The sequence below is a fragment of the Alligator mississippiensis genome, chromosome 1 (genome assembly GCF_030867095.1).
Source record: "Alligator mississippiensis isolate rAllMis1 chromosome 1, rAllMis1, whole genome shotgun sequence".
Lineage (NCBI taxonomy): Eukaryota > Metazoa > Chordata > Crocodylia > Alligatoridae > Alligator > Alligator mississippiensis.
The window spans coordinates 244051655-244078474 of NC_081824.1; the positions used below are offsets into that span (position 1 = coordinate 244051655).

Consider the following 26820-nt stretch of genomic DNA (forward strand, 5'->3'; position numbering starts at 1 on the left):
GGTGATGGAGTGGGACCACAGGTATATGGACAAGATAAAAAAGCAAAGCCAAAATAGGGATGAAGGACACTAAATGCATCTGAAGTCTTTCAATTGAGTTGTTTCACAGAGGACCGCACACAACAACATGGCAGAAAAACACCCTGGGCTCTAATTGCCCTATGGGCGAAGTTTAGCTCCCAGAAGATGGCATTCCCTTAAACATATTGTAGTGAAGGTAATGATTTGTCGTAATGGAGGAAACACAGACTGAATTAAGGTGGTGACTGAATTCCCCCACCTGCCAAAGAGGAAACAATTTTCCTAGCCCTGTAGGGTCAAGTAAATGGTGCACCTGGAGTATGTGTGTGGCTTCTGCATATTCTTAAGATTCTCCATTTTAAATAAGATCTGTTTCTCTCCCTCCTGATTGTGAAGCTTAACTTTCCCAATGTGATCTGAAACAAACAGACAAACTCCCTTATTTCCCACTAATTACAAGGGGCTGTTGACTCTAAGGTCTAATATTAAAGTCTAAAGTCTAATAACTTTATATGTCAACAGCTATCTCACTGCTGATCTTTTGGTAGATATGTGAAAGGGCTGGTAATGCAGTTTGTGGAGGAGGCTTGAAATTGCTGCAGGGAGGGAAGCAAAAAGGTGAGATGGAAAAGAAAAAGAATGGCAAAATAAGAGGAAACAAATAGAATGGATTCTAAATGGCAGATACTATTTCTGAGTGATGTGACAATAGGGCACTGAACAAATAATGATAACTAATATTTTAGATCCTACACAGATGTCATAATTTACTCTTGATTTTTCTGCAAATTCCTACTCGTATCATTAGGGACCTGCTGCGGATGGAAGTAGTTTTGGCTCAGTGGGCATGTCTATACAAGATACTACTGCACAGTTGTTACTGTGCATTTATTTAGTACTTAACAGCTGTGTCTATACAAGATGCTACTGCGCAGTAGCTCATTGCTACTGTGCAGTAGCATTGGGGGGACGCTAACCATAACATAATGTTACTGTGCAGTAGTAACGAGCTACTGAACAGTAGCGTCCTCACGTGGGTTTTTCTAATGCTACTGCACAATAATGCCAGTTACTGCGCAGTTATTTAGTACTTGCATAACCAAGCACTAAATAACCGCGTAGTAATAACTGCACAGTCTGCTGCCTATGTAGAAATGGTCAGCAAGTACTAAATAAATGCACAGTAACTTTAGTTACTGTGCAGTAGTGCTGGAAAATATCTTTTAGATGATGCTACTGTGCAGTAGCCTAATACTACTGTCTGTGCTTTGATGTCCTACAGTGCAGTATTTTTCAGCTACTGCGCAGTCAGTGTCTCATGTGAACGCACCAACTGTGAACTTATTTGATGCTCCTAGAGCATCTTCCATCCATCACAGATCACAATCCTAAAGCACTTGCTAGAGAAGACATATCTAGCGCTTAGATGCAGCCAACTCTGGAATGGGGCACTTGCAGCTGTTTAACAGCAATATTGTGCAAAAGGAGAAGAAATTAAGGACCATAGGCCTGTAATGCCAGAAACATGAAGCACGAGTTGTACCTAGATACTAAACTAACACTGCATCTTTTGGGGAAAGTACCAGGAGATCAATAATGGAAACAAGATCTAAAACTTGATGTTAGGACCAATATATCAGAGATGACAGGCTGCAGCACAGCATGCTCCATGCCATCATGACTGTGTTAGGGGCTTTGGGGGGAAAAATGATACTAAGGCCGTGATTCTCAGCCTTTTTAGATTCAAGGCACCTCTAGGAATATACCAGCTCTTAATTTTCACTAGTTCTTTGACTACAGAAAAATAGAGTAATTCTTCTGTTGCAAAGAAATCAGAAAGATCACATTAGGTCAGACTGTTTTTGACACTATTAAATCATTTTTTAAATCTTGGGGTTATTTTGTGAATCATCTTTACACACCTTACTGTACTAATATTGTGTGACACCCTGTGGCACCCTTGAAAATATCTCCATGCAGCCCTGGGTTGAAAATCACTGTGCTAAGGGGAAATTGTGACTAAGTTGTTCATGCCATTCTAAGCAGTATGGTACCCTGCTAATACTATCCTATGCTAGTCCTGGGCACTATGCTAGCTTTAGGGTCTAACTCAGCAGTGAGAACATCATGTCCACTCAGATATGAGAATAGTTTGCCAGGCCACATTTGAGCATAACAAGAAGCATTCTGGGAACTGTAGTTCAGTGACCACCTGGCTTAAAACTCCATTTTCCTGTCGTTGGCTCCTCTCCTCCACTTCAGAAAAAGCAATCCTTTCAGCAGGTAGAGAAAGAAAATTGAAGAGGCTGTTTGACTATGGACCGTCCATTAGAGGGCAGCAGTGTCTGAGGACAGAGCTCACACAGCAGATGAGAAACAGCAGAACTGATGGATTCCTTGGTTTGATCTAGTTGGCAGTGACTATGGCAGGATAAGTGAATTGCCAGAAGGTAGGCATACTGTTGTGTGTGTGTGGGGGGGGGGGGGGGAAGGATTGCAGGTCAGACCAGGGCTGTAGGTCATGGGTGGAGTCAATCAGCAAATGAATTGGAGAGAACTGGAGTAGCAAGAGACAAAAAGAATTAAATCCTGTACATGGGCACAGGCATGTGCATGTTATGTGTGGAGCATGATGTTCTACCTATAGTTTAACATAGCAGGCATATGGCATTTGATACCTGATACACCTATGTTTACTTGACAACCTATAGAGGTATAGGATCAGCATATCACTAACGCACATGTACATAATTTCAGAAGAATCTGTATTGTGCTAGTGCTTTGAGATGAGCGACGTAAACAGTTATTATTTGAATGAGAGAGAACGTTGATTTAAGATGAAATGCAGGAAAATCTGGCTAAGTAGTTGCAGGGGTAACTTGTCATTATGGTCTTAACAGTTGGTGCACAGAATCGCTGCCAGAGTCCCACTGACATGTGGATGAAACACTGTCTAATTCATCATCTGTTAAAGAAAAATTAGTTATTTCCAAGTGTGCATACATACTATATCATAATGAGTTTACTCCTGATAATTCGTCAAATTAAAAGTGCTGGGCTGTTGAGCCAGCCGGTGCTTACAAAGTACTGGATACTCTTTACTTGGCTCAACAAGAAATAGAACATCAACCATTTTGCAGAATTACATATCTTCTATTATGGTAAGGAGTGCATGCAAATATGGAAGACAAAAATCTTTGACTGGTTATTTTACTCCCTCATAATCTGGTAATTCTTACATAGTGAGCACTTGAAATTTTGCGATAAGAAATGGTGGATTAGGCATTATCTCTATAATCATGCAGAGTACAAGCCAGAGTGCATACAATTTTCACTCAGAATTTTTGTAATATATTTTTTCTTTGTTATAAATGTCAGAAACTATCCTTCACCATATTTTGATTTGGTATTCAAAATACATTTCACAAAAGTTAGAAATAGCTACTGATTATTAGTCAGGTATGGATAATTACTCATAGAGTCCCTCGGAATGACAAATTAAAGAGATTTATTGTGTGCATTTCTTTACATTAGTTAGGAATAATGCATTTATTATGTATGCACATAACTATACATTTTCTTTCTTTTTAAGGGCTTGGATTTTGTAAATTGGACTTGGCAGCTTAATAGGCTTTTGAAACAAAGTTTTTTAATTTTGGAATTTTGTGGGGGGAGTGGGAGGAGGCAAGGAAGTAGGGTAATACCCCATTACTCTTTCATTTTCCAGGTAAATGAGATCAAAAAGAAATCTCTGAGAGAGGCTATAATACCAAATTGTTACATTAAGGGTGCGTCTACATGTGGCCGTACAGCACCTTTTGTTATGGTGCCATCATTTAGTACTTTTTTTGGAAATACTAAAAGATAGTGCAGTAACAGCCCATACTGTGCTGTGCCAACCATGCACAGTTATTTTTGGCTGCTACATTGCCATAGCAACACACCATATTGATGGAGCGCATTGCTACGGCGACTTAGTGGCGGCATCACAGTTTTTGCCAAGAGATGCTACGGCACTGTAGCATCTTGTGTAGACGCTCCCTAAGGGAGTTAGTCATGCTGGCCAAAGTAATAACAGCAGGAAACCAATAGTTATGTTCCCATACTAGCACTGAATATATAGTGAATAAAATCTGGTTATGATGATTCACTATCAATAGGTAATACATCACTCAAGTGTGGTAGTGAAGGTGCAGGAAAGAATTTTATGCTACATACAAGCAACATATCAACTCAGTATTTCTATTTTTATAATTAAAGGATTTCTCAATGAGAGCACAATGCATTCTGCCTCTCTGCCTTTGTTTTAATCACTACAAGAGGCCAACATAGGCAAAGTACTGTAGAATTTAACCTGCATTTGCATTTTTCTTTTCTCTTGCTACTTATAATCTGATAGACATTCATTTCTAGTTTTAATTTAAAGGAATTTCCTAAATGCCTTATTATTCTCGTCCTTGAAAATACTGTTGCATAGCCAATATCAAAATGTTTCCCTTTGTATGTTGTAACCTAATTCAGGAGTTTTCAACCATTTTGGGTCAGTGTACCCCCAATGGCCAGACATGGAGCAGTGTACCCCTGGCAGCCAAACATGGGGGAGAGGGGCCTGGCATGCAACCTTCCTCTGCATCTGGCCGGGCAGGCTGTACCTGCGTGGGATGGTGTGTGGCGGCACTCTGTCCCCATCCACCCATGCATACCTCCTAGGGCCTTCTCATGTACCCCCCCAGTTGACAACCTGTGACCTAATTTAATTTGTGGAGTGAGAAACACAGAACAGTTCATAACATGTCCAGAAGACAGTTCATAACATGTCCATAACTTGTCCAGAAGACTGGAAAAGGGCTAACGTGGTCCCCATTTTCAAAAAGGGGAGGAAGGAGGACCCGGGCAACTATAGGCCAGTCAGTCTCACCTCCATCCTTGGTAAAGTCTTTGAAAAAATCATCAAGGCTCACATTTGTGAGAGCCCGGCAGGGCAAATTATGCTGAGGGGAAACCAGCATGGGTTTGTGGCGGGCAGATCGTACCTGACCAACCTAGTCTCTTTCTATGACCAGGTTACGAAACGCCTGGACACAGGAGGAGGGGTGGATGTTGTATACTTAGACTTCAGGAAGGCCTTCGATACGGTATCCCACCCCATACTGGTGAACAAGCTAAGAGGCTGTGATGTGGATGACTGCACAGTCCGGTGGGTGGCGAATTGGCTAGAGGGTCGCACCCAAAGAGTCGTGGTAGATGGGTCGGTCTCGACCTGGAAGGGTGTGGGCAGTGGGGTCCCGCAGGGTTCGGTCCTTGGACCGATACTCTTTAATGTCTTCATCAGCAACTTGGACGAGGGAGTGAAATGTACTCTGTCCAAGTTTGCAGATGACACAAAGCTATGGGGAGAAGTGGACATGCCGGAGGGCAGGGAACAGCTGCAGGCAGACCTGGATAGGTTGGACAAGTGGGCAGAAAACAACAGGATGCAGTTCAACAAGGAGAAATACAAAGTGCTGCACCTAGGGAGGAAAAATGTCCAGCACACCTACAGCCTAGGGAATGACCTGCTGGGTGGCACAGAGGTGGAAAGGGATCTTGGAGTCCTAGTGGACTCCAAGATGAACATGAGCCGGCAGTGTGACGAAGCCATCAGAAAAGCCAATGGCACTTTATTGTGCATCAGCAGATGCATGACGAATAGGTCCAGGGAGGTGATACTTCCCCTCTATAGGGCGTTGGTCAGACCTCAGTTGGAGTGCTGCGTGCAATTCTGGGCGCCACACTTCAAGAAGGATGCGGATAACCTGGAGAGGGTACAGAGAAGGGCAACTCGTATGGTCAAGGGCCTGCAGACCAAGCCCTACGAGGAGAGACTAGAGAAACTGGACCTTTTCAGCCTCTGCAAGAGAAGGTTGAGAGGCAACCTTGTGGCTGCCTATAAGTTCATCACGGGGGCACAGAAGGGAATTGGTGAGTATTTATTCACCAAGGTGCCCCCGGGGGTTACAAGAAACAATGGCCACAAGCTAGCAGAGAGCAGATTTAGACTGGACATTAGGAAGAACTTCTTCACAGTTCGAGTGGCCAAGGTCTGGAACGGGCTCCCAAGGGAGGTGGTGCTCTCCCCTACCCAGGGGGTCTTCAAGAGGAGGTTAGACGAGTATCTAGCTGGGGTCATCTAGACCCAGCACTCTTTCCTGCTTATGCAGGGGGTCGGACTCGATGATCTATTGAGGTCCCTTCGGACCCTAACATCTATGAATCTATGAACATTTTTTCTAGACTAAAGGAAACACTTATAATTATTTTTATTCTTTAAATTTGCTCACTCTGTTTATAGGATATTTTCAGAATAAGTTATAGATTTCAGTGGGACAACTTAGTTTTAGAACTCTGAAATCCTGAGGATTATTGTTATTATAGGTGTGTGTGTGTGTGTGTGTGTGTGTGTGTGTGTGTGTGTGTGGAAAGGATGGAAGGAAGATATATCAAAATCAAACAAATAGAGCATGCACTGAAGGTTTAATAACAGAGGGCTACCATTTTACAATATCATGCTATTTTCTTGTCCCAAACCTTAAGGGTCTGCAGGAGTAGCACTCATCCCGCAGTATGTTCAACACAGCAGGAGTTCCTGTACACTTTGAGGGGCACATAGGAGTGGCATTCTGCTACTGTGAAGTTTACAAGGGGGCCAAAACTTCAGGGCGTGGGTGACTTCTGTGAGGTGCTGGGTAGCCTCATGTCAAGAAGTGTGTAGGTTTGGTTCTGAAAGTCAGGCTCTACTGAAGATTGTAAGAAATAAACTCCATTGTAATGGACTGTCTATTAAGAATTGTTAAGAGAAGTTACTGTCCATTGAAAATGTGAACTGAGGCTATAACTAGCCAAGGGTTGTTAAGGGTGGGATTGTGAACCTTGACTGTCAAGACTACTTGGTGAGAGAAGGCAGGCTATAGGACCTGTGAATCACACCTACTTTACCACTCCATCCAGGAAAAGCATAGCCCATTTGCAGACGCTGCCTCAGCCTGACATAAGGTGTTTGTGCCTGAAAGCTTGCTAAGAACATTTTTCCCAACTATTTGAGTTGGTCTAATAAAAGATATCAGATTTACCCAAAGAATCTTGTCTATCTACATTAGAAATACTTTTCCAGTTTGGGACTACTTGTATCCTATACTAGCAAGGCACTCGTAGTGTGGGTAAAGCTATAGCAGCAAAGCTGTACATCATACCAGCATAGTAAAACCACCTTCCACAAGTGAAAGAAGATGTACCAGTAAAAGTGCAGTTTTGCTGGTATAACTGTGGCTACTGACAATGACTTTTGTTGCCATAGCTATGCTGATCAGTACTTATGCTTCTTTGCACTTCCATGCAATATACCATGTAGGCAGTTGTCTGTATTGTAGATGCAACCTGTGTGATGCAGTGAGGTAGCAAGGAAATCAGTCCCGCATGGCCTGGAAAGTCAGGGAGGCAGTCTTTTCTTGGGTCTGGATGGGCTTTCTTGAGGATTTGTCAGCAAGGAATCTGCCTGTGTGCTGTATGTTCTTCTAGCTGTGCAAGGAAACAGGACTCTCTATCTTTCTCTATATAAACAGATTGCACTGAGGATAACTGTTAATTGATTTCTCATACAAACAGAACCACTCCCCTGGGCCTTGAGTTTTGGGCTTTCTCCCAAGTTTAAGTGGAAACAATATTCTTTCAGGTCTCGTCTGTCATCGAGAGGTTAGAGACTGCTTAGTAAATGAAGGTGCAGTAGTAGATAGAGTTAAAATACTAATAAAATATTGACTTTCCAATGTCCTGACTTCTGAACACTTATCTATATAATTTAATATTCTCTTAGTGAAGACCTGTCCCTGAGCTTATCATCATCATCACTGTTGTTGTTCTTGTTGTAGCCTTTCTAGGAGAAATGAGAGAAAAAAACAAATTCCCATATTTGGATCATCTTGGCTAAGCAGCCAGTCCTGGACAATTTCTTCCTCTGTGTGAAATGATTGGGACCATGAGCCCTGATTTATTCAGTTTTCTAAGTAAAAAGACATATATTCCACCCACAATTAAGTTAACAATGAATTTGTGTACATAGGCTACAGTCCCTGGCTACAGTCCCTCCAATGCCAGAGCATCAGATGAAATTAGTCAGTTACCCATCTGGGAACAATACAGATAATAATGCTTTCTACTTCCTCACTGTTCTTTTCTTTGTGGATATCTACACTTTTCATAAAGATTGAGCTAGTGTTGTTAGCCACATGTTACAGTCTGTCCAAGGTCTTGTTTACACTAGGGTATCCAACCATTTGTAGTTCAGTTGACTGTTTCACCCCCATGCTGTCTACTTCAAATCAATGTAAAGTCTGATGTAATATTCCTCCTAGAACTGCCTAGCAACAATTCATGGGGGCATGTGGCAAAGGTAGCAGCACCCTTAGCCAGTGAATCTCACCAATGTGTTAGCTGAGAGTTTCCTTTTTCCCACAACACAACCTCTTCTGTAATGCAGCTCATAGGTTTTCCCCTCCCTGGAATTAACACCGTTGAGAAGCCCTCTCTAATCCTACTGGTCTTCAGCCCCTTTACCATGCCTCCCCATGGTATCCTTTTCTCTTTCGTTAAAAAAAAAAAAAAAAATCAGTTTTCCCAATGAAGATGCTATCACTTCTCCACAAAAAAAACAGGAAAAATTTGCAAAGTCAGGATATCTCATCTATGCAAACACACACAAGCTACTACTTTATCTTCTGGTCTATTTAACCACTTAGTGGGTGTGTCTACTTTTGCATTTAAGACAGCTTAAATTTACTGTGCAGTAAGCAGGAATAGGCTGGTGTCTATACATGCAGGCGTTAAAGTGCATTAACGCTGTGTGAGGACTGATTTGGGACTAAAATTAGGGGCTGGGGGCTAGGGGTTGGAGTGGGCTCCGCTGGCTCCAGGACACTGCTCCACTCCCCTGCTTCACCTCAGGGAGCAAGGAGGCATATGGCATCAGGGCTGGGGAGTGGAGCACTTCCCCAGAGCCAGCAGAGCCTGCACCAGCCCCCAGCCCCAGCCTCTATCCCTGCCTTGCCTCACCTCAGGGAGGAGCCACTGCCTGCCCTGAGTGAGGCTCTGCTGGCTCAGGGGAAGTGCTCCAGGGCTCTGTCAGCTCCGGGGAAGTGCTCCACTCCCCAGCCCTGATGCCACGTGGCTGCTTGCTCCCCGAGGCAAAGCGGGGGAATGGAGCAGTTCCCTGGAGTCTGTGCCAGGCTCCTGCCTCCGCCTCTGCCTCACCTCTTGGAGGAACTTACCATCATGTAAGTGTCCCACGCTGCAGCCCAGCTCCTATCCCAGCGGGTGCACAGACTAAAAAGTTTGTGCGCGGCCAGCCTTTTACTTGTGCGTGGTCGCGTACGCGCACCTTAGAGGGAACCTTACTTGCAAGCCTATTGAGGTTGGCCTGGATCACAAACCTATCCTCAAGTTTGGAGACTCTTCCCCAAAGTTTGGTGTTGTCAGCTAACTTGGCCAGTCTGCTTTTGCACCAGTGTCCAGATCATTTATAAATACATTAAAGAGTACAGGTCCAAGAACAGAGCCTTGGGGGACGCCACTCGTCACTGAGTGCCATGTTGATTCAGTTCCATTAACTACCACTCTCTGGGTCCGACCTTGGAGCCAGTTCTCCAGCCATCAGATTGTGGAGTAGTCGAGGCTGCAGTTGCCCATTTTTTCCATGAGGACATCATGGAACACCGGGTCAAAGGCTTTTTTGAAGTCCAAATATATGACATCAACCTCTTCCCTCTGCCAGTCAGTACACCTGCCCCCATTCTCGCAAGCAACAGTTCACTAAAATTCCTTGGGCACTCGGCTGGGGGGCTTGAATGGGGCCATAAGTGGGCAGGGGGAGGCATCCGGGAGCAGGATGGGTGGGCAGCCAGGGCCAGGACTGGGATTGTGGGATGGTGACTGCATGGGGCCAGGGCCCTGGGCAGACCTATGATCCACTACTGACGTCCTTGCAATGGGCACTGGTTCCAGGCAGGGGCATGTAGGGAGTGGATCGTGGCTCTGTCCCCAGCTCCAGCCCCGCACTGTCACTGGCTAGTGGTCCCAAGGTCTCTATGGAGACCAGCCGGGACCTGTGTGGGCAGGGCAAATGTCTAGACAGACAGGATGAGGCCACCTGTGGGCAGGAAGAAGCATCCGGGGCTGGGATCTTGGATGGTGATAACTTGGCACCAGAGCCAGGGGCAGAGCTATGATCTGCTCCCCACAAGTCCCTGCCCACAGAACCTACACTCGTCATGGGGCCGTGTGGGCAGCAGATTGCAGCTCTGCCCCAGCCCCATGCTGTCACTGCTTCACAATCCTGCCCCGTGATCTTGACCTCATCTGCCTGTCCTGCTCCCAAATACCATTTCCTGCCTGCCCGTGGCCCCATCCCATCCCATCCCATCCACCTGGCCTGCCTGCATGGGTCCTGCCCCCAGTGTTGGGTGCAGGGCAGATGGGCTGGGGTGCCAAGGCAGTGGGGCTGGGCCCAGTGGTGGTGGCAGCTGGAAGGAGCCACCGCCACTGGGGTTGCTGGGAAGTGAGTCCAACTACTGCACCGCTCCAGCCCTGCTGGGTTTCTGAACTGACTGCACATGCCACAGCCTGGGCTGTGCCCTGAGCCTGAGCTATGGGACCTGCCACAGGCTGGACAAAATCCCTTAGTGGGTCAGACAGATCCTACTCTCAACCTGTATTTTGCCCACCTCTGAGGTAAAGGATGGTCTCATGGAGAATTAGACTGTATTTTTACCTTTGCCATAGAGTTCTTATGCGATGTGGAGCAAGACACTTAATCCAGGTTTTCACTGGTGTCCCTAATGCTTGGAAGAAGATCATGAACTTTTGCCAATCTACCTCATTATCCTTCTTCAAAAACCTCATTAAATATGATGCCTACAAAAATTTGACAGTGGTTAGGCTGTTAGAGTTATGAGACTACTGCCTTTCTTTCTGTCCAATATCATCTCATTATTTCTGGCATTTCCTTTTGAATCTATCTATATCCCTCTAGGCAGGGATATTTCTTCTGTTCTGTATTTGTTCAGTACCTAATACACTGGGATCAAGGCCCATGAATGGGTCTTCTAGGTTCAACAGCTATACAAATGTATTCCTTATTTTCTGGGGCCTAACTTGAAAAAACACTTGGACTCTGATAAGTACAGGAGACAAGCATTCACAACCATGCTTTAGAATAGATAAATTAGAGGAGTGTTCTGAACAGATAACGTGCTATTAATTGCTAGTACTCTGAAAAGTCAGACCATTTCCAGTTGGTCACTCCAACTATATGGACACTTCTGACAATTTTAGTATTAATCGTTGAGCCTTAGTTCCCTGTATGTGAAATAGGGATAATGGTAGCTTACAGGAATATTAAAAAGATAAGTTCATTAACATTTGTAAAGCATCCAGATATTATGGTGATGAGCATCATTGAAAAACCCATGAGAAAAGTAATAATTCTGTGTTCATTGCAGGGTTTGGATGCCGTACAGTAAATAACGCTTGGAGCCACATAATGAATGATGAAGATAAAAATAAATATTGGCTATCCATTCAGTGAGTGCTGTTCAACCTGTGCACAGAAAGAAGCAGTAGTCCTGTGGAAAAAATAGAATGTGATAGTAAAATTAAAATCAGAATACATATGCATAAGGGTCCCAAATTAAAGTTGTACTGGCAACCTTAATTCTAGCACGTCCTAATTTTCAAGCACTTGACTTGACAATCTGGCATTCTTTGGGGTTTTCTAGTACAGTAAAATATCATTATAACGTTAGAAACATTATGGCACAGTTTGAGGCCTCTATACGTGCACTTAAGGAGCTATTAGGTGTTGCTGATAGGAACATCCTTATCTACTGAACTTAATCCAGCCAATGAAGGGTAACATGGTCTTGGTCACTTGCACTCTTTCTTGCTCAAGCTCTCTCTCCCTCCCTCTCTCTCTCTCTCACACCCACACACTCATGCATACCCACACACACACTGACCCACCCAAACACACGTATGTGCATGTGCACACCTACCCACCCAGACATGTGCGGATGTGCACACACCCACACCCACCATTTCCTTGTGTCAAGGACTGACATCTCCAGATGAAACCAATGGGAGCAGAATCAGATCCTTCTCTCTCTCTCACACAAAACAAACATCATTAGCCACTTCATTTAATTACAACCCTTTCTCTCCAAAATAGTTAGAGCATGTATTTTCAATAAAATTGAATTCTGGGGATTGTATAAAGAGGCCTTTTGAAGCAGAGGCATGAAAAGAAACACCTGATGAAACCCTAAGACTGAAAAATTCAGGGTCATTTTTAATGACGTATAACTCAAGCAGTCTTTTTGCTGAGATGAATTCAGCAGTCTCATAAACCTCCTTTGCATTGGGAATAAAGGTGGCAATTTTCAAATTGAAATAATTGGGAGGCTAAAGGAAGGCCTGGGTTGGAAGCTTACTGCAACCTTAACTCGGGAGAAGCTCCCCACTCCATAATAAATGGTGTTTTGAGGATGCCACCAATGTATTTTCACTCCTGTTCACTGTGTGGGTTTATCGTTTTGGACTGGAATCTTGTATTTTCTAAGGCATACAGCTCTTGGGCCTCGTTGCCAGCTGCATATATTTATCCGTTCTTTCTGCGTGTGCCTGCCTCTGCTCCTCTCCATCCCTCTCCTCCCCACAGTCTCAGGTACAAAGGCGCGGATTGGGTTACAGGCTTCTCCATTCTTGCAGGGCTGAGAGCCCTCTCTTGGCCTCCACACTATAGACTCTCCCTTTGTGCCGTTGCTTGGTAACTGGGAAAGGGGGATGGGACAGGCTCCAGGAGGGAAAGATGGAGAGGGGAGGGGGGTGAGCAATTGAAGTGTGTGCAGTTTGTGTAATCCTTCAGGCAGACTCTGAATGCTGATTAGATCCAGGCCGGTGAAAGCAAAGGCCAGGCATGGAGCTGTGGCCGGCCGGTTTGCACAGGCACCGCTGACCGGGCTGGGGGAGGATGCCGGCTCCAGGCACACCCTTGGCGCTGGGAGCGGCTGCTCAGCGGGTGGCGGTGCTGGAGAGCGGCCGGGAGGGCGCCAGGCTCCAGCCCCGACCCGGGCAAGACAGGGGCGGGCAAGTCTTGAGGCCGGAGGGGGGGCCTTGGCTTGTAGGGCGCCCTACAAGACCCCTCTCCCTCCCCCCGACTCAAGCCTGGCTTCAGACGGGATTAAAGGGGGCCGCCTCCCGTGGGCAGAGAAACAAGCTCTCAGACCCGCACCCTGTGGCCCTGGCGCTCCTAAGGTGCCGCCCGCCCGCCTGGCCCGGGGCTGGGGGTGCAGGCCGGGACTCCCGCTCCGGAGCGATCCAAGCCGGCTCTTCCCTCCCTTTCCTGATGCTGTTGCTCCCGGGTCTGTCTTGCCAAAAAAGCTCCAGGCTTCTCCCATTCCTTTGTACTGGGGCTTGGGTGGGAGGGGGCTTGCGGGGAGCCCGAGGAGTGGCACTGAGCCGGGGAGGGAGGCTGAGGGGCCCGGGGGCAGCAGCCGGGCCTCCACCCAGGGGCCCCGGGAAGGGGGGGCGCCGCGGGGCAGGTGAAGGCTCCCGCCGCCCCGCACTGCGTGTGCGTGTGTGTGCGCGCGTGATCGAGGGGGGGCAGCTGGGAGTGGGGCGCACCCCCTCGGCCCCAGGGGCGGGGGCTGTAGCGGGCCGGCCCCCCTGCACACACACGCACACGCACACGCCTCCCTGCCCCTTCCTCCCTCCCGCTGCCGCGCGGAGCGGCAGGATTCCTCCTCCTCCCCCGCTCCCCCGGCGGGCGCGGGGCGAGAGCCGCGGCGGACTGGGATGGCGGGCGGCGGGGCGCGGGCGGGCGCGGGGGCCGCGCGGCGCGGGGGCCGGGGCCGGGGCCGGGGCAGAGCCGCCGGCGCCTGAGCGCTGCTGCTGCCGCTCCTCCGCCGCCCCGGCCGGGCCCTGCGGCCGCTCCGCCACCCCCGGCGAGGACGGGCGCCTTCCCCTGCAGCCGACGGCTCCGCAGCGCCGGTGAGTCCGCGCCCGGGGCGAGGGGCGGGGGCGCGCGGGCAGCCCCCAGGGGGAGAGGGCGGCACTCCCTGCTCCCCCCGCAGCGGGGCCGGGGCTGGGGCCGGGCCCGAGCCGCGCCACAACAATGCTGGACAAGGAGCAGCAGCCCGGGCTGCCGCTGCCCGCGGACACCCTTGGGTCTCACTTCGCGGCGCTGCCTCTGCCCGCCCGGGCCGCTTGGGGAGAGGAGAGCGCAGCGCGGCGCCCCCCGGGCAGGACGGAGCTGCTGGCCCGGGCGCTGCCTCTCCGCACGCGCTTCAGGGCCCCCCCACCCATTCACTGCAGGGGGTGCCCCAGGGAAGAGACCCGGCCTGCAAGTGGGTTGTAGCCTGGCTTTCCTGGCCCCTTTGACCCGGCTTTTCTGGCTTCTCGGCTGGGCCGCTCATGTGTTGAGGGCTCGGCCTCTAGTCTTGTGCCTGCTGCCCCCATGGCTGGGGCCAGCCAGTTGGGTTTTGCAGGGAGCCCCCTGGGCTGTTAGCTGGGGATCCTCTTGGGCATGATCCCCTTTGGGCCACCTGCCCTTTTGTGCTCGGTGACTGTCACATTGCTACAATGCGACTCACTTGCTGGTTCTTGCATTAGCCCACCATCATTATTGTTTATCACTGAGGTGTATTTGATTGCCTTTTCTGGTGGCCATTGTGCCATCTCCGTGTTGACAGAGTTGCTATTGTGCTGGTCAATGAGCCGTGGTAGAGATCATCCTCAAATCGAAGGACTGCCGAGGACGACGTTTTGGCCAACCTCTTAGCATTATTTGCTTTTTTTTCCTTTGTGCTCTGGCTCCCTTGGCTGTTAGTTGCCCTACTGTTACTCTGATTGCCCCATGCTTCGTGGCCAGTAGGGCTCCTCTGCCCTTTTCTGGTTCTTCTGGAACACTGAGTCCTTACACAGCTTCAGTATCTCTGGCCCCAGTTGTACTGGGAGGATTGCCTGAGATTTGATGTGCCTCCTGAAACTGAAGGAGAGGGCAAAGACGACAGGGACCTATGGAGAGGGGAGAAAATGGCGAGTAATGTGGTTTGCATGTATGTGCATTCAGAGGGGTGTGCGCTCAGTGTTGGCCTGAACAGTGGAGTACTGTGTGAAGAATTGAGATGCTTCATGAGTGATGTATTTCACATTAGATACCAGGTTGAAGCGTTAATCTGTTGTGATTGTTAAAGTTCCCATCACTTTCTGCAGGAGTTGGGGTGCTAACCTCAGTGCTCCCACCTCAGTGCTCTCTATGGTAGCTTGGTTCTGCCTGCCGAAACCGCCCCATAGTTGTTGTGAGATTCAGTGCTCTCTTTCACTCCCTGCCCTTTACCATTGTGCAGCATTGCTGTATGACTGTTAAAGAACTAAATGCCCTGTACCCCAGAGGTAGACAAATTTAAATAAGCAGATGAAGTCACTCCTACAAAATCCTGACTGACATCAGGGGGGAGGTTGTGAACAGGAGCTGGTCAAATGATTTGTTGGGATTAATTTATCTGAGAAATATCACTCTTTTCTCCTTGGACTGTGTCATTATTTTCACATATGTTACTTATGATTATGTAACAAATCATCTGTGAGAATAAATGTTGGCCAATGGTTGCTAATGAGCTGCTTGAAAGGAGAATTTGCGCCATGTGGTGAGACCTCTAAGTCACAGATGATGGTTTCTGTTTCCTGATTGGAGGATCTGGTCTTCCTAGGCAGGAAGACCTCTTTTCTCTTTGTGGTCTTGGGGAAATTGTTCGAATTCTTGACTGAGCTTTTCAGTATGGCTCTGAAGGAACCATAAAGCTCGCTGGTAACAATACATCTCACCCAATCATTTGCAAATTTAATGTCTCATGAATCCTAATGAAGGGGTTCAATGGGTTTAATCTGTTCTAGTATTTTTCCTCCTCAGGCTTTGCTCCCCTCAGGCAAATTCAGTGGGCCCTTTTATCCCCACCTTATGGCTTGTCTACACAGGAATACCAGTATAGCTCCCTGTTTGGGCACTTTTATTCCTGAATACCAGGGATCAAAAAGGAATGAATGCAATATGACTATAGCTGCATTCCTATACAGGTATAATTACATCAATACATTTTCTCCTGTAGAACAGCGCTTACCTGAGCTTCACTGAGCCAGATAAGTTTGGCTCTTCTGATCTCTTCTGAGGGTTCAGTCCCTGTAGCCCCTTGTGTCTTTCTTTAATTCTTCACTGAGTTCCCTAGAGTTTGTTGTCATCTTTCTGGATTGTGGGTTGTAGAGCTAAGCACAGTATTCCACGTGAGGTCTCCCCACAGCTCTATAAGGAGAAATGACCTTCTTCCATCTTTGGGTCAGAGGAACCCAGATCAGAGTGCAGTATTCAAAGAGCTGTAGAGGGAGGGCTTGTCTCTTCTTTGAACTGAGACAATAATGGACAGACTCCTGTGTCACTGCACATGCCCACACAGCAGTTACCTGACCATGGATTTGCTATATTTGGCATTTATAGTTTGCAGTCCTTTTCCATGTGCAGTGTGAACGTGTAAATCTCTACATAGCTGTTGAGCATGTGCCATAGGCTGCAGTCTGGCCAGGCAGGTGAGTGGCTCTGTATGCATGTATACTGGGCAGTTGTTAAGTCACAACATTCTACCCTGCAAAAATCCATGACTAACAGGCATTAGACACCAGGGGAAGAAGAGAGCCTAGGTCCTAGTCTGGTCTTGTAAGGAGTTTGGCTAAGGACAGCTAGGTAGGGGAGTGTTTCCAGTGTGAGAGATGCCAGCTGATAGCAGGTAAGGACCCAGGTAAGGGAGGTAAGGATCCAGATGCAGGAGGGGCTGGCTGGATTAAGAAGCATCTCTGAACATGAGGACTTCATTGACATGATGCACACAGAGGCCTTCAAGACGGCAAGGAGGATCAGCTGGAGAAGGTACCAAAGAACAGGGAAGAATAGGATGCCCTGGAGAGTGGAGCCTAACAGCAGGCAGTGCTTCACTTCTGAGCCCCCCACGTCAAGATGAAGAACTGGTTTGAAGCCCTGACACCAGAGGAGAATGAGCCTGCTCCACTGGCATAAAAGGCACCCCACAGACTGATAGAATCAATGCCACCATGCTCAAGAGGAAGCAAAGGGCGGTGGTTGGTCATTCCCTTCTGTGGGCGATGGAGCCATCTATCTGTCAATCACATTTGTTGTCTTAAGAGATCTGTTGCCTTTCAGAAGCCTGAATCCAGAATGTCACAGAAGGGTTGCTGAGAGCGATCCAGTCCTCTGACTGGTATTCCATGCTTCTCGTTTTTAAGTCATTAATGAAAAGCAGAAGGCAGGATAGGGTAGCACCTTAAAGAATAACTTTCAGAAAGGCGTAAACTTCAGTAGGCTACAGCCTACTTTGTCAGATGTAGAAAAGGAGTGATAGATTGTCTGCACTTGAGTGATTTATCTTGTGTCTTCACTTCAGAGTGAATCAGTTACCAGCCAAAATGAAAGCCTTACTTAGGCCTATACCTTAACTGGGTCAACTAGCTTGGGTTTAAAGCACCAATAAACTTTGGTTGAAGTGTATGTGGATGAGAGCTGAGTCAGGGCCAAGACCAACAAAGAGCCTGGATTAACTTTTCACTGTAGGCACATACTTATGGACAGCCAGTATTAAGTTGCATTTGATTATGATAATTTGTTGTTGCTGTTTTTTGGTGGTGCACTGTGACTGCATACATTGATTTGCTATTATCTCCCATGACAGTAACAGCTTTTTGATGGACTACGATGGGACTATAATTTCTCTTGCAAACCCTAGGGTAACTTTGGGCAGTTTTAGCTAGTAATATTCCAAGTGGGCTTTGCTGAAGGACAGATACCTGTCTTCTACCAACCCTGCCATCTTCTGCTCCAATTAAAAGCAACTGGCACCACATCCCAGCACATGTAAAAATGCCCAGTGGTTCTACTTGTAGGCAACATTAACAGAAGTTTTTCAAAAGTTATTCACAGGCTCAGGTTCTCCAACCTCTGTGAATGATGATTTTGTCCACAGTTGGTTAAGGTTGTTGTTCACCAGGATTCTCTTATGTGAATAAAGCTAAGTGTTAGCCTAGAGATGTTCATCAGACCATGTCTTTTCAAACTGATTTTGCTCAGTGTAGCCTACACTCATCCTCCAATCAACATATCTGTGATGGATGGTTACTTTGGTCTTAGTCACACATTTTTAAAGCTTCTAGAACATTGTGACCTTTTGACAAAATAGGCCATGGAGCCTCCACCTGTGATTTTTTCCCCTTAAACTTCATAGCTTCTGGTTCAGCTAGAACATATCTCTATAAAGACATCCAGTCCTGATTTAAAGCATGGGTTCTCAACCCCATTAGACTCAAGGGACCCCTTGGAAAGATTTTAGCTTTCACTTTTTTTTTTTTTTTACTATGGAAAAATAATACAGCAATTCTTCTGTTGTGAAGAACACAAGGACCAAAGCAGGTCAGAATGTTTGTCACACTATAGATTCCTATTTGAAATCTTTGGGTTTATTTTGAGAGTCATGGGTAGATGTTTGTGCACATATTAGTGCTAATATATGTACCCTACTCAGGTTACCTTTTTGATCAGCTAGCTCGTATCAAGCTTTTTAAGTCTCTTATGGCAAGGCAAATTTTCCAAACTTCACATCTTTTTCGTAATGGTTTTCTGAATTATTTTCTAATTTGTTGGCTGCCTTTTGAAATCTGGAACTGGGAACTGTAATCCAGCTGTTGTCTCACCAGCACTGTTTACAGAGCTACTAGCAGTTCTGTGCTTGTACTTGATACGCCTCTGTTTATACATCCATGGTTTCTATTAGCCTCTCTGCTACAGTGTCACACTGGGAGCTCATGTTCAGTTTGCAATCAGCCATTACCCACAAGGTTTTTTCAGAGTCACTGCTTTCCAGGATACAGTTCCCCATCCTGTGAGTACAACCTACTTTCATTGTTGCTTTACATATGACCTTTCCTTTTTGTTTCATAAAACCATTTAATCAGATTGCCCTCACTTTATCAAGTAATTCAGATTGCTTAGGATCTGACCTACCCGTTCTTACCCTTATTTACTGCTCCACCAATATTATTGTCATTTGCAAACTTCATCCAAGATTTTCTGTCACGCTGCAGTTTCATCAGTAGTAGTCTTACCCTGATGTCTTTGTCTTTCCAATATGAAACTTCACTGTGGTTATCCTACAGCCACTGATTTCATGGATAAAGGGGGTCTCTGCAGGGAGATGCCATGTTAGTGTTCTGAATACTTCTGTTATGTACAGTGTTATAGCCTGCAAGTTGTCCAATAGTACTTGATGGGAGGGATGATTATTCAAGATCACAGTGGTCATTCACAAAGCGTGCCTATACACATGCTCCGACATGTTCTAATTAGATTAATCAAGTCTGCTGGAGTGTTCTAATGAGAATGCTCCAGTGTGCTGCAGCGTCACATGTATTCAGTGTTCTGTCTTTCAAAATGGCAGCACTTTTAACTAAAACTTGTTGAATGAGCTTTAGTTAAAGCACCCCCATGGCCATTTTGAAACATGAGATGCCGAATGTACCTGATGCTGTGGCATTTTAATTGGAGCAGCTGTCCAGGAGTTGCTGTAATTATTCCCCCCCCCGCCCCCCCCAGGCAACACCAGAGCACATGTGTAGACACCCAAAGGGCTTCTGTGGTCAGTAGTTTGATTTGCATAAGCTATTAGCTTCCAAAAGTAAGCAATTATAGGCACATTGGCTTCATCCAGAGAAAAATCATGGTGGTCCATTAGACAGTGTTTTAAAGTGTTCTATCCAAGTTAGGTCATGATCATCTGTCATGCAGCACAGTCTTTTATCACTGATGATTTTGTGCAGGGCAAAGTCAAAAAGAGGGAGGGAAATAAACATCCTTAGAGGGCAATCAGTGCTTGACCCATTTGGGTGCTGTCTGATAAACAGCTATGGCCACTTTATCCAGAGAAGTCAACCTGCAGTCAGGCAACTTTAGCTCTGACCTGATGAACAACCCTGAAAATACCATTGTGGCCTCACCTTGAATGAAAACATTCAGCACATGGACACTGCCTGAGGCAAAGGCATATATTGAATGTATTGTTCTTCTACCACTGGCCCTTGCTGATTTGGAATCTAGGCTTTCAGGAGGGCTACAGGAAAAAGTGTCCATTTTGAAACTTCCCAGTGTTACTGTATTTACTCAAATATAAGAGAAAAAGCCCCTCATATTATATTTACATACAAGGAAACCTCATGAAATACATTGTCTATCTTTGAATTGCTGCCAAAACCAACATGGGCTCAGCAATGGAAACCAACTATGAAGCTAATTAAATGTAGCCAACAATGAGCATGACTATAAAATGCATGACACATATTGGGCAAACAGGCTGATTTTGGGGTTGGTTTTTTTTACAAAAATATTTATTTCTATATACATGGACACCCACACACCCCCAATATTTCTACAGTGTCCCGTGACTGATATGGTTCTCTTGGCAGTCCAACACATACTTTTACAGTTCCACCATCCTCATTTCTGTTACAGTAATTGCACCACACACTTATGTGCCTGCATGTCCACCACCATTACCTTTACCTTTAAACTGTTACAGTCATGCAAAGGACTGCCTCAGCACCCTCCCTTCCCCATTCCTCCACCCCTTTCCCAAATCCCACTGCTGATTCCCCAGTCCTTTTGCTCTTCACTGTTATTATCATCATCATGGTCATCTCTGTTGTTGTCATGGTCACTAGCATTCTCTCTGGCTGTCCTTCCCTTGAACAGCCTGTGCCATTCTCTCCTTTTCCATATACTCTTCATTGTCTTCTCCTCAGTGTCCTCTACTGACTTCATGTAGTATACCTGCATCTCATTCAGTCCCATTTTGACACAGTCCTTGACTGAGAAGTTCATGTGTCTGTTCATGACCAGATTCCTGATCTTCCACAGGGCGTTCCTGAAGCAGGAGATGAACTGGTCAGAGGTCCCTTGCTGTTTGTGAATGCTGTTGGGGTCCCTTGCTGTTTGTGAATAAATAGCATGTGGCCTCTCAGGTCAGGGTCTTGACCTCTGTCACCATCAGGAGGGATATAATTACTCTCCTCCACACCTCCCTGGTGTATGGGCAGTATCAGAGGAGGTGGCTGATTGTTTCCTCCTTCCCCCAGCAGATTTGTCTAGGGCAGTTTGGTGGGCCTCTTTCTGGTGGGCCTTTCCCATGCCCTCTGTCTGGTCAGCTCTGGGTTGAAACTGGCCCCAAGGATCTTTATTCTCTCATGGGGGATGGCGACCCCTCAGGTCTTGCAGGTCCCTGAATTCACCCAGAACTAGACAGGTGGTTTAGCTCACATTGAATTTGGCCTCTGCTGCTGCTCCTTATACCTGATTGTGTTGTAACACTCTTTCAATCAACCACGTGTCCCCGTATATGAAATTAAGGTTATTCCTGTAGGCCAGGACCCTTATCTCTTCCTGGTATTCTCAGGGATCTCTACTCCACTGATCCCAAGGTCTCAACTTAGCTGCTGGACTAATGGTTCCATTATGCAGATAAATAGGATTGGGGAAAGTGGGCAGTCCTGCCAGACTCCTAGCTCCACCATGATCGGGGCTGTCAGGAACCTGTTTACCAGTACCCTGCTGCTCACATTGGTGAACAATGTCTTTATCCAGGTGACAAAGGTTGGAGGGGTTCCTGTCCTCTTCAGTGTCTCAAATAGGAACTGGTTGGACATGAGTGGGCCTTCTCCAGATCTAGGCTCAGCACAGTGGAGTTCAGCCCTCTCTCCCGTTGGTACTATAGTATGTCTTGCAGCTACAGCAGGGCTCTGTGGATCTGTTGTCCAGGCACTGTGCATAACTGGTCCTTGTGGATGAGTGCGCCTATGACAGACTTAAAACACTTGGCCAAGACTTTGGCCATCAGCTTATAGTCAAAGTTCAGGAGCATTATGGGTCTCCAATTCTTGAAATCCCTCCTTGCCCCCTTCTTATAAAGATGGGTTATGAGGCCCTCCTTCATCCTTGCTCCTAGGTGGCTCTCCTGCAGGCACACCGTACAGACCTCCAGCAGGTAGCCAGCTGTCCTGAGTTGTTAAGCAAGGGCTCCGCACTTCCATTTGGTTTCCTCCTGTTCCCTACATATCTAAAGAAGGACTTATTGTCCTTGATTTCCATTGCTAGTTTAAATTCAGTTGCCACCTTAGCCTTTCTAATCTGCTCCCTACAAGTGCAGGCTGTTGTTGTATACTCCTCCTTGGGGACTGTCCCAAGCTTCCATTGTTTGTATGCCTCTTTCTTCTTTTTCAAGAGGACCATGATAGCCCTATTAAGCCAAGAGGGCTTACCAACCCTTCTGCTACCTTTCCTCCTAATGGGAATGGACTTCTTGTGGGCTTCAAGGATCATGTCCTCGAGGAACAACCACTCTTAATCTTCATAAACACCTTTCACCTTCAGTCTCTGGCTTCAAAGCGTTTCCCCTACTATTGCCCTGAGTCTGTTGAAATTCACTTTTTTGAAGTCCAAAACTTCAACCCTGCTAGCTGATTTTCCTGCTGTGCGACAGATAGTGAATATGATGGTTTTGTGGTTGCTGTTGCCCAGGCTACCCTCTATATTCAAGTCACTCACCAGATTGTCTCCTTTGGCCAAAACCAAGTCTAGGGGAGCATTACGTCTGGTTGGCCCATGCACTTCCTGAGTCAGGTAGAGCTCTTTGATACAGATCAGGAATCAATGTGACTGATCTGACTTAGCTGAGTGTTCCTCCCAAGAGATGTCTGGGTAATTGAAGTCACCAATGACGACCATGTCCCCTGCATGCATAGTCTCTGCCAGTTTTTGAGAGAACTCCAGGTCAAACTCCTCCCCCTAGTTTGGTGGTCTGTAGTATACACCTTCAGTTAGATCCCCCCCCCATCGTTTGACCTAGAGGGTTTTGAGCCACTCTTCTTTGGAGCTGATGTCAGCCTCCAAGGAGGTATACTACTTCACATAGAGAACTACACCTCCACCTTTCTTCCCTACTTGGTCTCTTCTATGCAGGGCGTAGCCATCTATGGCTATGCTCCAATCATGTGAGGAGTCCCACCAGGTCTCTGTAATCCCTACTAGATCACAATGCCCACTGGAGAGTAGGAGGGCTAGCTTCTCCTGCTTGTTCCCCATGTTCTTGGCATTAGTGTACAGGCACCTGAGTCCTTCAATTGAGACCCTTGATTTCCTGTTACACTGAAGGAGAACTATGCCCTCAGTTCTTGCAAGAGTGGCTCTCCTGGTGTTCTCAACTTTGGAGCTTTCTTGTGTGCCAGTCCCTGGGCATGCCGCAGTCACTGTTTCCCTGTCCCCCAGTGATCTCAGTTTAAAGCCCTGTCTAGAAGATCGGCCATCCTGGCCAAGAACAGGGACTTACCCTTCTACATGAGGTGGATGCTGTCCCTTCCCAGGAGAAAAATGGAAGTGTGGGGCCATTGCTTAACAACTCAGGACAGCTGGCTACTGACACAGGAGAAAACTGAACTCCAGTTCAGAAATGTCTACTTTGCTTCAGTATTTCATTGGACTACAGGGAAAATCATACTAGATAAGGTTCAGAGTGGTCATAGTGGGAATGACTGCCTTCCTACCATCGACATTTAGCTGGTGCCTGATCAGTTAGAGAAAATAGACATAAGTCAGTCATCACAGGACCTCTGGTGAAACTCTTCCAAAACTCATGGCACTCAGGGGAGGTCCCTGAAGACTGGAAGAAGGCCAATGTTGTGCCCATCTTCAAGAAGAGGAGAGAGGACCCAGGGAACTATAGGCTAATTAGCTTAACTTCTATCCCAAGGAAAATCCTGGAAAAATTCATCAAAGGACCCCCCACAGACAGTTAAGGCTGGTGAACAAACAGGAATCATAGGAAATAGGAAAGAAAGGTGCAGCTCAGAAGCTCCTCACTTCTTCAGGAGTGAAGAAGAAATTGAAATTTTTTGCAATGTAGTGGTTCACCAAGACTTGAAAAAGAGTTGGTGCTGAGGGGAACTGAGCTTGATGGGCAGTATCATATATCTTACTCAAATGGATCTGGTAGACAGAGCACCAATCAAATGGAGACGGCCACAGCTTTCTACTGATAATTTAATGCTGTGTGCCCAGAGGACCCAGAGGCTGTGCAGAATTGCCTGTGGGAGCTCACTGGTATGCTGCTAAGACTCCTGGGGCAGATGGCCTGCCCAAGGAGCTCTGTGTTGCTTTCTGGGACCATGTGAACCCACACTTAGTCACAGATTCATAGACTGTAAGGGGCTAGAAGGGACCTCGCAAAATCAGCAAATTTTCCACAAGTACTTGCAGAAGGTGCACAGAGACTTGAACTAGCAGATAGCCCACCAGATACTCCCTATGCAGACATGGAAAAAACAGTGAGGGGCAGGGAGGCCCATCAAACTGGCCCAGGCAAACCTGCTAGTGGAAGGTGGAAACTATTGACCACCTCCTCTGGTAATCCCCATACACCAAGGAAGTATGTAAGAGAGTAATCTTGCTCCTTATGATTGTGATAGGGGTCAATACCCTGAACAGAGAGGCAGTAGTGTTCAGTCACGTGACCAAGCAGCAGGGGATCCTGACAGCCCACTTCTACCAGTTCATCTCCTGCTTCAGAAACTTTTTGTGGACGACCAGGAACCTGCTTGTGTGCGTCAAAATAGGACTGAGTGAGAAGCAGGGATACTTCAGGAAGTTGGTGGAAGACATCGGAAAGGAAATGGCAGAGATCATATGGAAAAGAAAAGACTGGCGCAAACTGTTCAGAGGTAGGACAGCTGGAGAGTGCCACGATGAAGATGATGATGACGACAGAGATGACTATGACGATGATGACAGTTATAATGATGAATGACAGACTGGGAAATCTGGAGGTGGAGTTGGGAGGAAGGTGGGAAGAAGGGGGATGGGAAGGAGATGTGGAGGTGGTCTTTTGTGTGACTGTGATGACTAAAAGTAAAGGTGATGGGTATATGGACGTGTGGGTGTATGGTACAGCTGTTATAATGGGAATGTGGATGTTGTAATGGTAAAGGTCTGTACTGGACTGTCAAATGAACCACAGCAGTCATGAGTCAGGTTTTTTTGAGGTATAGGTGTACAGGTATATATATTTATAGGTGTGTGTGTGTGTACCTATATATAAATCTTTTTGCAAAAAAATAGTTTGTACTATATATAAGTAGGTGTCAAAGTGCTGTTTAAAGTGTGTTTAAATAACACTGGTGCTAAAACTTGCAGGAGTTTTAAAAGAAGGTAACATGCATCATCAGTTCTGGTGAACTAAGTTTGTGGGTTCTGTGTGCAAATTACTATGGCTATGTTTATTTTAAGGTCACTGTTTTCAAATTTGCTATTCACTTCCATGTGCTCAGTAAGAGCAGGATCTGACGATAAGGGACTGCATGGGGAAGAAGTTGTGGGAAGGAAAAGGACAAGGGGACTACCTGACCTCCCAGGTTTTTTCCTGCTGTAGCAGTGAGAAGGGAAAAATTGAAGGTAAACATCTAAAAACTAAATCCTGTACCTGGAAAATTATAACAAATTTATAAATTTTCCATATGTAGAATCTAATTATTTGGGAGTTCTCTTATAATCAGGGTCATCTTATATTTGAGTAAATATGGTAATAAATAAGTAACCAAGCGGCAGAGTCTTGGTGATGTGCCGTGTCTCACACAAGAGAGCAAAACCTACCTGTACCTGCTTTGTGTAATCGGCAATTAAACTGTTCCAGGCGACATTTTATTCTCATTGCCACTGGTGTGGCAATGGTATGTCCTTAAATAAAAGGAGAAGATATGCTCCATGTTTATTGGTCATTGAGTTTTGACAGAAGTTTGTCCAATTCTGAGCTGGCAGAGTTTTTAGAGACCCTTCAATGGTTCAAAGTTGGGCTGTGCTTGATATTCATCTTCCAGACCCAGGTGCCTATTAAGGAGAAGAAAACCTACTTTTCTGTCCTGTAAAGCAGGATCTTATTTCTTGAGCTGGGGCAGATTCTGAGATGGTTGGCAAAACATGTGTTGGAGTCATAGAGAATTTTAGACATTGGTGACTTTGGACAATGAGCGTGCCTTAGTCATGGAAGCCATTCATGCACAGAATCATCTAATATGCACTTAGTTTAGGAACATCACACTGGAGATCCACTCCACACCCAAACTCTAGGGAACAGGGCAGGATCAATATCATCAGTCTGTTTTCTAGGGCTCCTGGCTACCAGTATTCCAAGCAGTGGGACTACAGGCCATTCTCTTGAGATGACCCTCCAAGTCACAAATGCCTCAGTGCTATAGGATGACTCTTGTGCTCCTTTCCCTTGAGCAGTCTCTCCCTTTTTCTCCTAATTTTCCCTATTATTCTCTATAACAAACTCTTTTACCTTGAGATTTTGGCTCATCACACAGTTGCAAATAGTTCTTATGGCATGACTTTACAGGAACATAAGATGGCAAGGGATCTTCTGGGTCAATGAGTTCCGTTCCACATGAGGCACCACATCGCAAAATCACTTTAATAAACTTAAGCTCCATCTTAGGTTTCTGGCCTCCACTGCTCTGATGAGAAGCCTGTTCCAGAACCCTAGCACACACATGTACTTCTAACACCCAGCCTAAACGTATTAATGGCTAGTTTATACTCATTGTTCTTGTGCCAGCATTCAATGG

General features: G+C 46.4%; 1 protein-coding gene and 1 long non-coding RNA gene across 7 annotated transcripts in view; both read left to right on the forward strand.

Moving 5' to 3' along the window:
- Positions 1–2103: 2103 nt before the first annotated feature.
- Positions 2104–11761, forward strand: LOC109280369 (uncharacterized). The gene is made up of 2 exons (XR_002086669.1): positions 2104–2471; positions 11550–11761. It is a non-coding gene; the product is annotated as an uncharacterized LOC109280369 (long non-coding RNA).
- A 1844-nt stretch (positions 11762–13605) lies between these two features.
- The window catches only part of ATN1 (atrophin 1), a 51626-nt gene continuing 38411 nt past the window's right edge, over positions 13606–26820 (forward strand). For 2 of the 6 annotated variants that reach the window (XM_019476259.2, XM_019476262.2), the window contains exon 1: positions 13606–14094. The gene's annotated coding sequence lies outside the window, so the exon portion shown is untranslated. The remainder of the gene's footprint in view (positions 14095–26820) is intronic. The other 4 variants (XM_019476260.2, XM_019476263.2, XM_014603950.3 and 1 more) reach the window with 3 other exon arrangements.